At 43.6% G+C, this 17,286-nt stretch overlaps 1 protein-coding gene across 1 annotated transcript in view; it reads right to left on the bottom strand.

Annotated features, from left to right (window-relative positions):
* The window catches only part of LOC124279525 (protein YIPF4-like), a 191,167-nt gene extending 178,499 nt beyond the window's left edge, over window positions 1-12,668 (bottom strand). The window contains exon 1 of the mRNA XM_046715350.1: window positions 12,378-12,668. The gene's annotated coding sequence lies outside the window, so the exon portion shown is untranslated. The remainder of the gene's footprint in view (window positions 1-12,377) is intronic.
* Window positions 12,669-17,286: the final 4,618 nt, after the last annotated feature.

Genomic DNA, 17,286 nt, shown 5'->3' on the forward strand with positions numbered 1-17,286 from the left:
GTGATAATCGCCGCCATCACCGGGGCTAAAAACATACCGTATTTGTGGTACAGCACGCAGCTGACAGAGCTCAAGGCATGTTCAATAAACGGGTCTTTCTCAAGGTCCTCCCACAGGTAAAGTCAACGCTCCGGGGGAATGGGAAGGAAGTACGACTTATACCAGTGTAGATCTGGGTCATAGCCGATCCTATAGTCTTTGTCATCTCGGCCCCAAGTCTAGCCTCGTATCTCGTGTACAGCTTATCGATTTCTTCGGCTGACATTTTGTGAATTTTATCGGGAGTGTAGTCCCCAAAGTATTGTTTGGCTTTACCACCAACAGCCAGCGCTACCAGTCTCTCTCACTTGTCGTCACTCTTATCATCCTGCGGCACCAACAGTTGTTCGAGCAGTTCATCACACTCCATCTTATAATGTAATAAGCAAGTTTTAGTTTTAATAATATAATACCCGATGTAGGTGAAACATAGCGAGATGAAGGTTAAGTTGCACACGATTAGCACTTCAAAAAAAGGCATAACTATAACTATAACTGCTAAGTGCTAAACGCTAAGTTTTACTTAGCATTTGCTAAGCATTGCTAAGCTAAAACACCCTATAGGCCACGGGTTGGTCGGTCTTGAGCACGAGCTTAGCATGCTTAGTTTCAGCGAGCTGTTTCTTCACCCATTCTCGTTCTAGTTTGCTCATCACATCGTTCTCTCTCAAACACTCCTCGAACGAATCCCTGTCCTTGCAGTGGAATAAGGCCACCCATAGCATCTGCTCCCTGAGGTCTTTCAACACCGAGTTGAACTTCTGCGTCAGCACCCAGATGCTGTGCTTTGCGTGCCGGCCGGAGAAGGCCAGGTACGATAGCATGTCTCTCTTTTTTGTTATCTCTCGATTAGAGCTGCAGTCATCCAGTATGAACAGGGTCGACTCCCCTTTAAATTTTCCGTGATAACCCTTCAACCAGTCCTGCAGACGTGTCCCCGGGTCGACTCTGTGTACGTCCGGGTCCGTCATCACCCAAGGTCTTTCCGTGTACGTTCTATTCATGTGCAGAGTAGGGCACATGATAACAATGTTATCAAACACATCCCTGTAGTACCTTCCAACATATCCAGCACGAAAACAGTCTTCCCACAGCCCGTCTGCCCGCACACTATGGCGCAGTGCGGGTCGCGGGGTAGATCAAAAGATGGCTTGCACGAATCTCCCATTGTCTATATTAAGTTGCGTGTCCATAATCATGTACATATATAATTTCAACTTGCCCGCTGGTTGAGCCTTCTTGGCGATCCGGATGGTTATCCCCTCGCTGCCGTTGTCAATGCGGCGGCCGCTGCCATGCCATTTATTGTCATCTGCGGATCGCATGTCCCACCATAGCGCATACTTGGTGGTCAGGTATTCCCCGATCTGCACGGAGGATAGGTCCAGGTCCTTGGCTATGTGTGGGTGTTGTTTGATCGCCGGTAGCTTTTTTATCTCATCCCACTGCTGGTATGCCCTCATACCGGCGCTGAACAGCTGGTTGGGCACGCCCTCGATGGTCACTTTCACCTTTCCAATCTCGGGGTTGAAAAACTTCTCGCTGTCCCTTCGGAACGGCTCGTAATCCTCCACGGGGACGACCAGGATGCCTTTCATCGATCGCGACGGCACGTTCAGGTTGATGTTCCACACAGTGTCGCTCTAATCCCATACGATCGTTCTATGCTGCAGGACCCTATCGTAGAGGATGGCCACCTTCCCCGAGTACTGGTTTCGAACCTGCCTGGCCAGCTCTGGGCTAGTGACCATGTCGAACTCCAGAGAGATGTTGTCGATGGCGTAACTGGCCTCATCACCGTTCGGTGTACGCACGACTTTGCTGTAGTCATTAAACGTGAGCTCGTATTCCAACCTATCACCCAGCGCGGCCTGGTAAAACGGCGGGTGTTCCGTGAGCAACTCGAAGTCGAGCGGCACACAAAACCGGCTCCCATACGCGTGGGCGATGGCCTTTCCACCCGCTGAGATCTTATCTAGCTGGTCTGCCATGAAGCCGTACCCCACGCGCAACCGAGTCGATTTGCTGATGCCTTGGCACACGTCATTGACGCGTTCTCCCTCGCTTTTCCAGAGGTCCCCGTAGCAGTGAAACACGTCGCTGTCGTCGATGCTCAACACCTCGTTGCCGCTGATCTTGATGGTGGTTTTCTTGATGGTGGCCCGACCTATGTTCCGCACTAGCTCGCGTTTGTCGTTGTCAGAGGTCAACGTGAGGCTGAACGTCAGTCGAACCGTGCCTGGTAAGAGGAGGTCATTCTCACCCATGTTTGGGAATCTAACCAGCAGCGTTTGGTTCTGGTCTATCTTGCTGGGATTGTTGGTGATGGTCACCGACTGGCGCACGGCTCTGACGCCTAGAGGCTCTCTTGATCTCCGGAAAGGATCTAGTTTCCTACCATATGACATTGTTATATACATGAAATATATAAGTTTAACATAATTAAATATGGGTGAAGGTGGTTACGATGACATCCAGATGGATGACTTGTGGGATGATAGTGCCCAGACGTTCGGGGAGGAGGAAACCTTGTTCACGCAAGTCAATGAACTCGTGAAGCAGGCCGCGGATCTTAATACTACGACGAAGTTGAGGCGTAAAACACAACGTCGTGCCATTAGGGACGAGACTATTCCAGGTTCACTATCAACGAACGACGCTCGCGATTGAAGGCTCACAGGAGATCAATCTCATAAAAACAAACGCGACGAGAACCGCTTGCCTTATCAACACTCACCAATCGCCATGGTGGGCAGCAGATCCGCGATGCACTAAACCTCATAGATTATCGACCCAAGCTTCCCCGAAGGTCGCCCAAGATCTGCAAGCAGCCAGGGCGAACTCAACGATGAGCCCTAACGTGCCATCGATGAATTGTTGGCCACCTACCATAACAAACCCTTACCGGGTTCGAATTTACCGTTTGGGAACTGCAGGGGCTGGACAAGGCCATGCAAACCATTCGTGGGTCACTCGTGGACAACACGGCCAAACTGGACGCGATAGACGCCCACATCACCCGTGAAAAGACGAAACTTGGCGAAACGGAGGACGAGTCTCTGAAAGCCACCATCGAGAAACGAATACGTAATTTGGAAGAAGAAAGGAGGACCCGGCTGGAAACGGCGTCCTCCTTCCGAGAACAGCTTCGATCCCAGATCAGCCGTGTGCGGGAAACCATTGATCGAGTCCTCTACCAGGACACCACGCTAGCTGACAGGATCCGAATCCTCTTCCGAGAGCAAGGGATCACCATCGCCAGCATTCTGACGGCATTGGGCTTCATCATATCAACCCTGGTCGTGTCGCTGAGTGGGGGTACACCCCACCGAGTGGTGGTGACGTCAGAGACTGGGTAAAAAAACACCTGAAATCCCTCGGGGAGGCCCTGGCTAAACTTGCTGGTAAGGCCGCCGAAGCCCTGCCCGGCATCCTGGGTAGCATCGTCTCGTGGCTGCTGAGCACGCTGGCTAAAACTGCCACGTGGCTCGGTCAAAACCTGTGGGCAGCCATCGTCGCAGTGGCGGGTCTGGTGTACGTAGCGGCTAAGGAATTTTTAACTAAATGAGGCCCAAACCGACCGTGATCCCCCCAGCCACCAGCGCTGTTTTATGGTCGATGTGCTGCTGATTGGACGCCTGCATGTGTGGAGGTTGGGGCTGTGGGGGTGTGGGTTGAATCCTAGGCTCTTTGTTGTTGTAGCCCACCACTTTGTTGATTCTCAGTCGCATGTCGCTCGGAGCCATGTACAGTCCCACGTCGAACACGTAGTCGACTTTCGACCGGGCATATTCCAACACGTCAGGGTATCGTCGGATGGCACCCGGTAGATCGACCGGGGCTGAGATGGCATCCTCCACGTTGTACCGCGAACTGTTTCTGCACGTCAAAAGCAGTACCCGTACCGATGATACCGGAGCGCGTTTGATTCTGGTGCCCTGCACGGCCCACACGAACGTTCGAATCGAGTCGTTCAGGCGTTCGATGCCGGCATGAGTAAACCCTCTCGACGTGTCCAGCATGAACTTTTTCCAGTCATCCGCGGGCCCCTGCTCGAACCTCCAGACTCGGTAATCCTTGCTGTTGTCGAATCCGTCTTTGGGTCTAGCTCGAATTCGTTGCAAACGTGTTCGTAGGCCCGTCTATCGTACGGGTTGTTTACTGCGTCCCATGCTTTGTCCTCTGGGAGTAGTACGCTGATCTCTTTGAGGATACACCTGACCTGGTAGTACAAGTGAAACGTGAACACAGACTGACTCAGCGGTCCCCGCCGAGTGTCGGTCAATGTCAAGCCACACCCCGTTGTAGCGCACCACACGGCGAAGTTGAGTTGATTCTGCCAGAACTGCATAGGGGTGTTGAACCAGGTGTGGACTACCTTAGCGTTAGTCACCGAAAACCTATACCTGTCAAACACATCTATAAACTGGGCGCCGAAATACAACCCAGCAGCAACCACGATCTTCATGTGCGGGAAATCTATGTCCAGTTTAGGGTAAAACACTCCCGGTTTGTACATTTTTAAAGTATTATATAATGGGTATATATACTCTAACATGTACGCAACACTTCCAGGAATAACGAGCGGTGAGTCCGTTCAGCTGATGCACGCGATCGATAACACATCGGGCCAACTCGAAGTCTCTCTCTGCGATATCACCTACCTGCCGTGATGGACCAACATCAACGCCAACAACAACAAGCTGTTCGTCAGTGGCGCCCGCAACCAGATAACTGCCGGCTACTACAGCGTGTGCTCGCTATGCGACGAGGTCTTCAAACCCTTGGGAGCCGAACTCAAGATGAACGACTCAAACGGCACAGTGGTGTTAACCAACAACGGAATAAACCCCTTGAGGCTCGGCCGACCATTGGGATGCCGCCGGATGAGATAAAAACCACAACTACCGTCACAGGCACGAAGTTACCCGACCTAGTACCGTACCGAGAGCTGTGCATTCATTTCGGCCAGCTGAGCACAACGGACAACATTCAAGGTGGCCACCCTTCCACGAAACTGAGAGCCGTACCGGTGAAAACGGAGAAATACAATGACGGCAGAACCGAGTCATTTTCATCCCGGCAGTACAAGAGGTTAACTCGTGGCACCATCCCTGAGTTGGTAATATCAGTGTTAGATATAAAGCATAATCCTGTGAATATAGGATACCTCAGCATAACGCTGCACATAAGATGACTCACACACAAGGTCCCGGAAGGGTGAAGAGATGCGTCAATATGGGGATCTCTGACCTCGGGGACACACACGGGTTCGACGCCCCAGGAATAGACGGTAAACTGTACGCCCTGCAACTTAAAAATAACATTTACAAACGAGTTGAAGTCCCCGCCGGGGGATCCGACAGTAACTTAAGTGATATCATCAATACCGAAGGAACGAACAGCAACACTCGATACGCCCTAGTCCGCAGTGATGATGATAGATGGATGTTATACCCAGCGTTCGTTGGCAGCAAACTGTTCGACCTAGGCGACGTCGAGGCCACGCCCATTGCTCGAAACAAGCAGTATACCCTCGTCTTCACCGACGACGACAAGTGGATGTTGTTACCCTCTCGAGTAGATTGGTTTCTCAACATTAGGCTCGGCTCCCCCTACGTGTTCACGGAAAACAAAGACAACTACCTAAACAAAGTCGTGAACAACGGAACCCTGCTCGTGGCTTACGTCTCGACGCAGAGACGTAGTGTAATCATCAGCCAACTCTCCAGTATGGCAGCCCACATGCTGTTGAGCAAGCCCGGGATGCAAAACGTGGCATTGCAGGTGGTGTCTGAATTCGAAGGCGTGGTCAACATCCTGGAGAGTCTACCGGCAAACTCCACGCTGGTCATCCAAGTCTACCTAGGTGAACCACAGAGCGAAGTCGAAGTCATGAAGGGGATCAAACTCCGGTTGGGGAAACAACACCAGTATCAGGTTTGCACTGTTTCCGTGCGGGTGGGTGTCGACTCCCACACCAATCTGCAGGGGGTCACCGTGACCGTGGAAGACACGATATCACTCACCAAGATCTTCCTACCCGACAACATACACTTCATGGGGGTGAAGTGCACCCCTGAGAAATTATCAGAAAAACAATTGGAAACTATCTCGTAATAGTATTATAGCAATGTCCAATCGTCATCGACCCAACGCCACGCTTAACGATCTAGGAGACACGGAGGGATTCGATCTGCCCCGCGAGGAAGACGCCTTGTACGTCCTACACTTGAAAGACAAGGTGTATAGGCGGGCGGCAATGGCCAATCATCGACCCAACATCACACTCAGGGGCCTAGGAGACACAAGGGGGTTCGATCTGCTCGGCGAGGACGGCACCTTGTACGCCCTGCTCTTAAGAGGCGGCGTGTACATACGGCGGCCTCTGACAGACACACTCGGGGGCCTAGGAGACACAAGGGGGTTCGATCAGCCTGGTGTGGACGGCACCTTGTAAGCCCTGTCCTTTTACAACAACATGTACAGATGGGAGCCTCTGGCAGACGACTTTAGAGAGCCCAAATGGTTGATCAACATGACCCTCACCGCACCTTATATCTCGTTAAACAAAGAGAGGTATGTCTCCGAAATTAGGAACAATGGTATCTTGCTCGGGGCATTCATTCTGGGGTCTGATATAAGTGCTCAGCTAACACCGGATCACACGAGCAACACGTTAGTTTCAGGCTGGAAGGACGAGTTAAGGTTTGACGCCCACGATTCTCAATTGGATCTTATGACTGTGAAACCAGGCTCCACACTCGCCATAGAAGTCTATCTTGGGGTAGGTTATGATGATACAAGACTACAACTTTCACCCGGGGTGACAATACACTGGGACCCCATATTCAGGCACCACCGTTGCCGTATCGTCATACAACCGGACCCCTCAACGGGTTTTATAGTCCCCTCAGTAAACCTCTGGGGGGTTCGTGTGGATGCAGAGTTACCTATTAGCCTCTCACCTATTTCCCTGTACAATGATCTAAGCCTTATAAGCCTCAAATACACTGTGCAAGGATTAAATAGCACACAATTAAAAGATATTTCATAGAATATATTATATACACACAGGATGGGCCTGTACCCAGTCGTAGAGGACGTAGCAAAGACACTGGAAACCGTAGACGGATTCCGCTTGAGACAGTTATGTGATGTAAAACGCCAACTAGAACAAGACCGCGACACACGGAAAGAACTATGTAAGAAGTACCATAGAGCTTTCAATATCATGGACAGGGCTGATACTGTCCTTACGACAACCAGCATGGGACTAGGGGCGGCAGGTGTTGGGTTGTTGGCCACCATCGTGGCCGCACCTATAGTACTAGGCATTGAAATAACAGCTGGGGTTGTGGGGGTGGTAGGGTTGGTGTTTAAGTTTGCATCCAGCAGACTGCATTGTAAAGCGTTGAAACACGACGAGATCAGGGTTCTAGCCGAAGCAAAGCTGAACACGGTAAGTGAGCGTATTTCCACGGCACTCACTGACAGTAAGATCTCAGAGGAGGAATTTCTTTCAATCCTCTCTGAACACGAAAAGTACCGTAAGATGAAACAAGAAATCCGGTCCAAGTCTCGTAAGTCTGCTATCAGCGAAGACGAGAAAAAAAAGTACATAGAACAAGGGGTACGAAAAGCCCAGCAAGCCTTCATTACGAACACCTTCATTACGAACACCAAAGAGATCATAGGCGATTCACATTAAACTGTTTCATTGAGGTCAACACAACATAGGGCGGGCACAATAGTGCCACGTGATCAGGAAAGTGTTGGTTTTCGCGGTCATAGTGACCAGGAAGTTAACTGGGGATTCAAAAGTAGTATATACGATGGTGGCGAGATCTAAGGGCCTGACAAAAGCTTTATTTATGAAATAAAGCTTTACAGCGGCCTTTCTTGAAAGTGATCTCGGACTATCATTGTATATACTACTACATGCTTATAGTCATATTGGGACTATTGTCTTGATGCATATCTGATGGTAACACAATGTATATTAATATATTTAATTCTGAACATTTTTAAAGTTCAAATATTTTTTCCCTTGTGATGCTTTCATGCCATAAATGAGAAACCATATCCAAGTGATAAATTTAAATGAAAAGAACACACTAAATTACTCAAACGCGTGCAGGAAAATTAATCTGAAACTAAATTTAGATTTAAACTATTAATTATATAATGTTTTCGATATTTAATGTGTTTGTTTCCAGTTTGTAATGTTACTTGATATAAATAAAAAAGTTGGTAAAGCTCCTTTCATTTCACTGGTTCCGTCTATTTGCATTATGCTTCAGAAAGTGTGAAATATAAATTCAGAAGGTGCGTCCCAATGTTCAAATAGTTTGCCCTTATGTTCCTTAAGGTTTGGACATATTTATGGGGAAGGGTTTTGATGGAAAATCTCAACAGTAAGCTTACAGGAGCTTGGGGTCACGTTTTTTGAGAAATAACAAAATTGGCCTCATTTGCATACACAAAATCAACTACTTTGTCTCTTAATTACCCTCGCGTTACGAAATTTACGACTATGAATATGATCGCTCATATTGCCAAGTCATATAAACATAATATAGTGTTAGACGACATACCTTTGTATCATTTAATCAGTGTTCACGAATAGCGTCTGACCCTTTGACAAATCCGGCAGATTCGCCAACGGTCCGATAGAAGTCTACAACCCGCCGGCCCCAGTGTCTGACTGTATTTTTCACAATGACTTTGACTGAAGTTGTGACATGTGACACTTATTTGCCATTTATAAATCTTATGTTTGATAATAATTTCAATGCCAATTATGAGAAATGTTAAATCTGAAATGTGTGTTTAATTTTATTCTATGGGTCCTGTGACTTTTGAATGGGTCAGACAGACATCTGAAACTTACGGGACCCAATGTCCTGTTACTTTGAAACACCATTCGTAAACACTGTTTAATGTCAATAAAACACTTTTGTCATTCTAAAGTTCATTGTTGTCCGTATCGGATGACAGGCAGCCATTGTGCACAAATTCTGGTGACGTCATATGTTTCCGTGGTATTTCCTTCAGATCAAATTACAGGCGCACAGCACATGTCACAATCTCACACGTTGTCAACAGCCAATCCGGGAGTGTCAGTGTAGGTTTACAGTAATATCGAAGTGGATAAATTGTTATACAGTAAACGATTTTGTAGAATTAACACAATAGTCACATTTCTTCAGCATAAATTTCCAGTTCATAAAATATGTAGAGTTGATACGGGATACGTGAAATGAAAAGTGAAAAAACAACTTAAGAGATGACCCTATCAGGCTTCTGTGGTTTAAAAAATAGAGCTGGGATTCCCCCCTTAGGTCATGTGATTGTTTTTATTGATGACATCATCTAGCAGACGAGCGATGTTTGGAAAACTTTGAAGGTGAGTAAGTTTATAGAAAATGTTTGCAAAGATCGCGCAAAAACTGCATTACGTACTAGACATAAAATTGCATTAGTTTTTAATAGTAGATGACTGTTTGTACGCAAATTGATGAAAGTCTGAACATTTTTTGTTCAGACCCATGCCGATCAACTGATGAACGTAAACAATCGATAGGTGGCGCGATTTGGCAAGTGGCTCGTGAGAAATTATGTCATTAGAAAATACCACGGAAACATAAGTACCACGGAATCATATGACGGCATGGTACAACAAACCTAGGTGGAATTAAATGACAAATTCATTGATTTTTAATTATTCATATGCAAGCAATAACAGAGCGTCACATAAACGTTGAAAAGCGTATAAAAGGCGTTGATTAGATGTCAATTACTAAGCGTATAAATGATGTTGATTAGATGCCAATTACTGTATTGTTTTAATGGTGCACCAAAACACATTTTATTATTCTACTAAATAGAATACCTGTTGTCTACACAAGTTGCCATTTCAAACATGTAATGCGGTCCTTATCCCACCGGCAGGGCTCCAGGTTATAAGCCTTCTTGAGGTCAATTTCATGCAGCTCAATGTTTTACCTTGAATTTCAGCAGTAAGTTCGAGCATGAAGTCAAATTAAGCATGAACCTTGAGTTGAGCATGAAATTGAACTCATGAAGTTTATAAGCGCAAGTGCATTATCTCCATATAAATTGATAAAAGAAGACAAAATTTGTAAATGATGTAAACTCAAGTTTATTCATTTCATATTCCATATAAATACAAATTCGGGGCATCAGTATTCTTTTGATCTGCCACCCGCCACATCGTCCAGAGGGCGTTCTTTAGGAATTTCCCCATCTCGAGGTAGACATCGTTTTCTGTAACTCTGTATGAGGTTTGTTATAGTCTCTGAAAAGATCAAATTGAATAAAGTAATTAAGTGAAATGATTCCTCATGGTTTTGAGAAATAATTCCATTTTACAGGATATTTGGGGTACAATAGGCATATACTGGTTTTGGGGACATGCAAACACATGCACAACTCATCTTCAATGTCAAACCTGCCTACATCCTTTACTTATAAAGTGTATTCATGGAAGTTTAGAAGTGTACAATCTTGTTTTATGAGAATAAACCAAGACTCATTCCTTAGTATCTGTAGACAGGTCTGACATTCATTAGTGAAAACAAAAATGTTGGGTCGGTTAATGTATTATTTTAAAGTTGGGATGCCAGAGATGCATTCATATCCAAATATTTATCAAATGTTGTACACTCACTGATTTGTTTTAGGTAGAATCATTCAGCAAAATAATGTCATGAAATACCTAATTTTCAATCAGCGACAAACTATCTATTTTCACATCTAAACAAGACCATGCACCCTAGTGCTGTAGACAAAAGGCGATCTCGCGGACTGTTTGTAACTGAGACTTCATTAAACTTTATAGATTTACCGATAGAGGGCGTGGAGCGTCCCTTTACCGATGTTTCCCACAAACCATACGCGATGATGGCGAGAGTCGAGTATACTGCTAGCTTATTTTCAAAATTTCATGCGAGGACCAAGATGGCTTGATAAACATTTTCATAGAGAGTACCTTCGATATCCAAATCAAATGATAAGTCAATAGATTGCTACATGTGCTCATGGCTGCCATGCAAATTATGATCCAACTTCCATTCCAGGAAGAGCTTGCATAATATTAATGGCGATCATCTACAGAACATGGCTGACATTACAAAAGCAAAACATCGGACCCTGCCCTATTCCATGTGACTTCAGCAGCAGCTGAAGGGCGGTTTCAGGGCAATTTAAGTTCTCAAGAATTATAAAGTTCGAGATTAACAGTCACAAATTGTTACACTAGAATCGCACAAACAATATTCCACGGACAAAATTATTAAAGAATCTACCTTTCTTTCTTCTTCTATGTGGCGTTGATGTGGTGATGTCTTCAAGCTTGTTCAAATCGTGGTGCGCGAAAACTGCGCTGCGCATGCGCGAAATGTAGCGACATCTGGTGCAAGCCAAAGGGCATAATTCTAATCAGAATGGCAACGACTCGGATCGATACCTCTTCGTTGAAATTGTAATTACTTTTCACACAAGAAAATGTCAGAAATGCATTTGAATTAAAGACAGGAAAATATTTCTTACATGATCCGATTAACTATAAAAATGTTGATTTTAAAAACACATGATACTATTTCTTACATGATCTGATAAACTATATAAATATATATTAAACATTTAAAAATATATTTTTAATTCACTTTCCAAACGCATACAAAGATCATTAATATGTTTTGAAGAGGCAAAAAAATTAAATTGATTTTATTGGAGTTATTTAACGTTTAATTAATTACTTGTATTATTACAAACACCATGTCTAAGCTCGGATATCATTTTGTGGACTTAAATTTTCTGCACTACAACAAAACAATGAGAAAAGAATTGTTTCTGGAAGATATGCATAAATTATAATCAACAATCTTGAAAGTGATACTGGTCAAAACGTAAACATCGTTTAAACGTATAATCAACGTACAGGCTTAGACGTCGAAATGGATACGTTGAATCAACGTCTAACAGACGTTTTTAGACGTCTAAACCAGATCTAAACTTCATCTAGACGTCTAATAGACGTCTTGTGCCTGCTGGGAAACCTTGAAAAAAACTTGGAACAAAATATTTAGAAATTTTTGCTTGCTCTACGCTACCAAATGTCAGTTGGCGTTCATAATCCCGATTGCGACATCATTAATTACTGCGATAATAGATGCCAATTATGTTATTTTGAACTAAGGTACATCCTACCAAATGAAGAAAATAACGACAAATGGTCGATGGCTCGCTTTACCAGGCCAAACATTAATTGTGAAATTTGTGTTTCTGTTTGTGTCACGTGTGCATCGCTTTACCGTTACTGGAGTCCACCATAAATTGGAACTCGTTGTTAGATGACTTATACATCGCCCAAAAGGTGTATTCTCTTCCACTCTTGATTTGCTTTTGCACTATAAATCTTCTTGACTGTGACGTTGCACAGCTCCGAACAGCGACGTAAACTTCCTGTCTGGAATAATCCACAAACACATTCCTTTTCGTGAATCGGCATTCAACCAATACGGTCGCAAGCTTTTCATACAAACCGCACTAGAGCAGTGTCCGTCCCCCATCTCTCAGACTGTTTAGAATGGTTCTGTTGGACCATAATATGGTCACATCACGTTTGTGGTCACTTACATTTCATGAACAACCCTCTGTCATCTTTGAACATCAAGCAAAAGACACCGAACACGTCACATAACTTAACTATTTTCGTATGATGTCGCCTTTCACTTAATATTTGGCACTCGTGAAAAGTAACCTCCTCGTGGTGAGTCTTGGGTAACACTAATATCTCTCCCTTATGTGCAACTGGAGTAGAATGTGTCCAGAAGCACCCCATTGCTGGCTGTGAGAGGCGACAAAATTGGGCATCCAGTTTGCCGAAGGTTGCGCCCGTGTGTCAGTGGAGGACAGGATTCTGGTGGTTGAGGGCACTGGTTCCAGGAATAGCGTTTTTCCTTAGCCCAATACACCTCTTCGACCCTTACTTCACCAAGACAGGTGATAGAATGGGCCCGGTTCTATTGATCGACTGGTCATGCAAAGCCATGTGCATGTATATATTGTGCTGCGCTAATTTAAGAAACTATTAAAAATGTCTGTCACATATAATTGATATCAGAAAAGACACGAGGATGAGATTCTATTTATCATCAAAAATCATTCTTCTTTAGTTTTCAATGAAAAATGTACATCTCTGAACACGGTACTGCCATTAGACTTGCAGTGCAGCGATGTCATAGCATTGTGACGTCATCAAGTTCATGACGTCATAGCATTGTCAGGGCACTGTACAAACTCTACTGTTAATTAAGAAATACACTTCGCTCTACCACCATGTATAGTGTAATAAAACACACTTTTGCCCTGAACTATATCAGGGCGAAAGTGTGTTTTATTATTAAGCCCATATCTGGTGTCCCCCGCCGTGATATTGCTGGAATATTGCTAAAAGCGGCGTAAAACTAAACTCAGTCAGTCAGTAAGTCAGTCAGTGTTTTATTACACTATACATGGTGGTAGGGCGAAGTGTATTTCTTTTCTAAGATGCCAAATTTAATACTTTCTAAAGATAATTACGATTAATTTAAGGCAGAAAACAAACGACGGTGTCGGTGACCTAAATTAAGAATCCTCGCACAGGGCTAACTGGCGCGCTGTTCTATTGATGTGTCTGCCCCCTACGTTAAGACGAACGTTACCAGAAAAAAACAAATGATAACAGTTTGATGACGGTTTACGTTCGGATTAAATATCTTCTCTGAATTATTTTAATTACATCTGTCATTAACGTAAACCATATGGGGCAATATGAACGTTGCATTTCTACTACCAGCTTAAGTTTAGATCAGTACATCCAGAGGAAGTTGAGTAGTCAAGCGACATTCCACAACTGCATTGTGGAAATGTAAACATTACGAACGTTACCGTGTCGCTGAAAACTTGTGAGTCGAAATGACACATTTTAACCGTCGTGAAACATAAACGTAATGTTTCCACCAGTGATGTTAGCTGCGTGAAGCAACACCAAACCAAGAAACTGGATGTAACGGTGTAGTTTACTGTAGGAGGCCGTACGAGGCGATGACAACTGACATGCATCGTGACGTCGCTTACATTGTGACGTAATGTAAAATGTTTCGATTACGAGGGGGCACACTAGAATGGCGCAGTGACGGGATAACGTCATTCAATTGTTACGTCATCAAAAAACTATACCTTTATTAGATGCTTGATTGGCATTTTAGAAGATGATATTTGATGAACATAGAGATTTTTTCTGGGTTACATCTTCTTTTTATTCTCGAGTACAACGTTTCAGGGCTTGTTCTGGCCCCATCATCAGGTGTTACTGTTCAGTTTACCTGATGATGGGGCCAGAACTTCCTGAAACGTTGTACTCGAGAATGAAAAAGAAGATGTAACCCAGAAACCGGTTTTCTCTCTATGTTTATACCTTTATTGTCTGATAATGTATTTTATTTTCGATTGTTCTAACCGCTAGGCATCTTAGAATAGAGAATACTACACGAGGTCTCATTACATACATAGAGAATACTACACGAGGTCTCATTACATACGAATTATACGAAACGAGTGTCCTTCCTATGGTATCTGACCGAGCGAAAGCGAGGTCAGATAACATAGGAAGGTCACGAGTTTCGTATAATTCGTATGTAATGAGACCGAGTGTGGTATTTTATTTATTACCCACGTCTTACATGCATTTAAATTGACAAAATAGCGTATTTTTGTTATGTTTTTGGTTTCAAACAGAAACCGGTTTCATAAAGAGGTTGCGGAAGAGTTTTGTACTGTAGTAAGCTGGGCCCCGTCTCGCATATCGCAATATACGAGCCGGTACAGGCCAAAGAGACGATGGCTGAGAAGGCCTATGAAAAGCCAACATTGACAATGTTATGTCATTTTCCATTGGGTGCTATTTTTAGACGGCCGCGCTGTCCTTCATCGGAAGACGTCCAAAACACATTTTGTATCGTTTCCAAAAAAACGGTCATGCAGGCGCTTGAAAGACCTTTGAAAATATAAATTGTTCATATTTTCTGGAAACTTCTTTTTCAAAATCTTTCTTTCTGTTATTGTACATATTTGATATCAATATTCACGAAAAATAATAGTAAACGTAAATATTCGTTTTATTTGCGTGAAAGGCCCTTCGCTTTTTAAATGCACACCCAAATTTCCCTATGCGACAAAGATTTTTATTATGAGCTTGTCAGAAAACTGTGAGCGAATAAAATCATCTCTGATGTATGAACGACACAAATATGCAGGTAATTTATACATGTGGACATCGGCCGAGGCACGCATACAAATTAAATCTCGTATTGCAAATATTCTAAACTTTCCTCGCGGATGTCGTTAGAAAGGTATGTGTGTCTTAGAGTGGGTAGGTGTGCCAACACTGGCACAACATCAGTAGTAAGGCGGAAAATGAATTTATAATATTTTGTGGCGGTATATAAGTATTGAATTATTCACTTAGAAAATGATGAATGTGTCCTGAAGACACTTTAGTACAGCAACAAGAAAACTTTTGAGGCGATGCATCAACACCGCGGCAAACTCTTTGTTCATCAATTTTCACCAAATATTAAATCAACATGGGTAGGCTTTTTAAGCCAATATGGTCTTGTCATCAATACAAAGTGGTTATATGAAATTGAGCAATATAGATAAGGTGTGAAAACGAAGGCGCAGCAAACTCTACTTGTTTTATAATGTAAACAAATCATCACAATTCAGATCTTATACTGTGTACTTTATAGATTTATGAACGTTTGATAATTAGTTGGTTTGAACATGCTTTTAATAGGAAATTGACAATGTTGGTGTTGTATACAAAACCTCGTACCTTTAGACAAGTGTCAGCAGATCTAAATGTATTCTACATCTGAACATAATGTTATAGTCGGAGGACCGTAGATCCAATGCAACGTTCACTTTTCAGATCCTATGAAACTGCGTCACAAAATACTTCCGCATCCAGTGGTACTATTTTCAGTAATTTCATTACATTTGAAGATATGGCTAGTACTCTATTAATAATGATGCAAAATTAGTCAAAATACATCTACACTAACAGGAGAATATGGGAATCTAAGAACTAAATTATGTATCAGATAGGGCCATCCAAATCGCTATTACGTGCTTTCTCATGTAGTACTTTGTCATCTTTTCTTATGAATTGTGCAACTATCAAAACATATCCGCTCACATTGTGGAACTTTGTACTAGTATAGTTTGGTTCATGGTGAACAAACCATAACGAAAATATAGCGTCCATATCCACACAAAAATTCTCTCCAAGTATTCAGAGTTACATTGACCTAGTGTTAAGCATGTGGGAGTTATGACCCCTTATCTTTATACGTGCATGGCCTCTCTGTCGTCGTTTGACGTCATAGAACAAAATCCTTTTTCGACATTTATTGCGAGTCATTTTTAAGATTGAGCGTATACCGTTATGCATAAGCACACACACACATTTCATATATACTTATGTCGTTCAGATATCAGGCTGTATTTTCACACTTTCACACTTTCCGTAACGATGCCAAATTAAAAAATTCGTAGCACAGTGCTTTCATCAATACACAATCAAAAGCGGAGATATTTACTGCTTTTTAACGCACAACAAAGATTTGGACAACATATAACAGTGTCTATTTCTCAAACCGCCGAGGTAGGTGCACTTATATTTAATACCAAAGGATAGGAAATTTAATATTTTACATTTCTATGTAATTTTATAGCCATGCGCAGATCCAGGACCACGTAAGCGCAATTCTCGCACAACGTTCACTTTTCAAGTCTTATGATTCCCAGATCTTTCATCGCGACGGAATCCAGATTGACCAATCCGGATGTGACGTCAAATAAACGAGCAGAGCGTTTTAAATGGCAGCCTATACCGGCTCCTAGCTTTGTCGAACGTTAGCGCGCGCAAAGGGAGCCGGGAACCAGCTTAGCCGGGAACCAGCTTAGTACAGTAGTACAATTTTGCATGACGTCACACTATTGACGTCACTGCCATGTCAACCGACGTCACGATGCATGCCAGTTGTCGTCGCCTCGTACAGCCTCCTACAGTAAACTACTCCGTTGCACCTCGTTTCTTGGTTTCCAGTTGCTTCATTCGGCTAACATCACTGGTGGAAACATTGCGTTTATGTTTTTCGACAGATATAATGTCTC

The sequence above is a fragment of the Haliotis rubra genome, unplaced genomic scaffold (genome assembly GCF_003918875.1).
Source record: "Haliotis rubra isolate DU_JTF1 unplaced genomic scaffold, ASM391887v1 Scf251, whole genome shotgun sequence".
NCBI lineage: Eukaryota > Metazoa > Mollusca > Gastropoda > Lepetellida > Haliotidae > Haliotis > Haliotis rubra.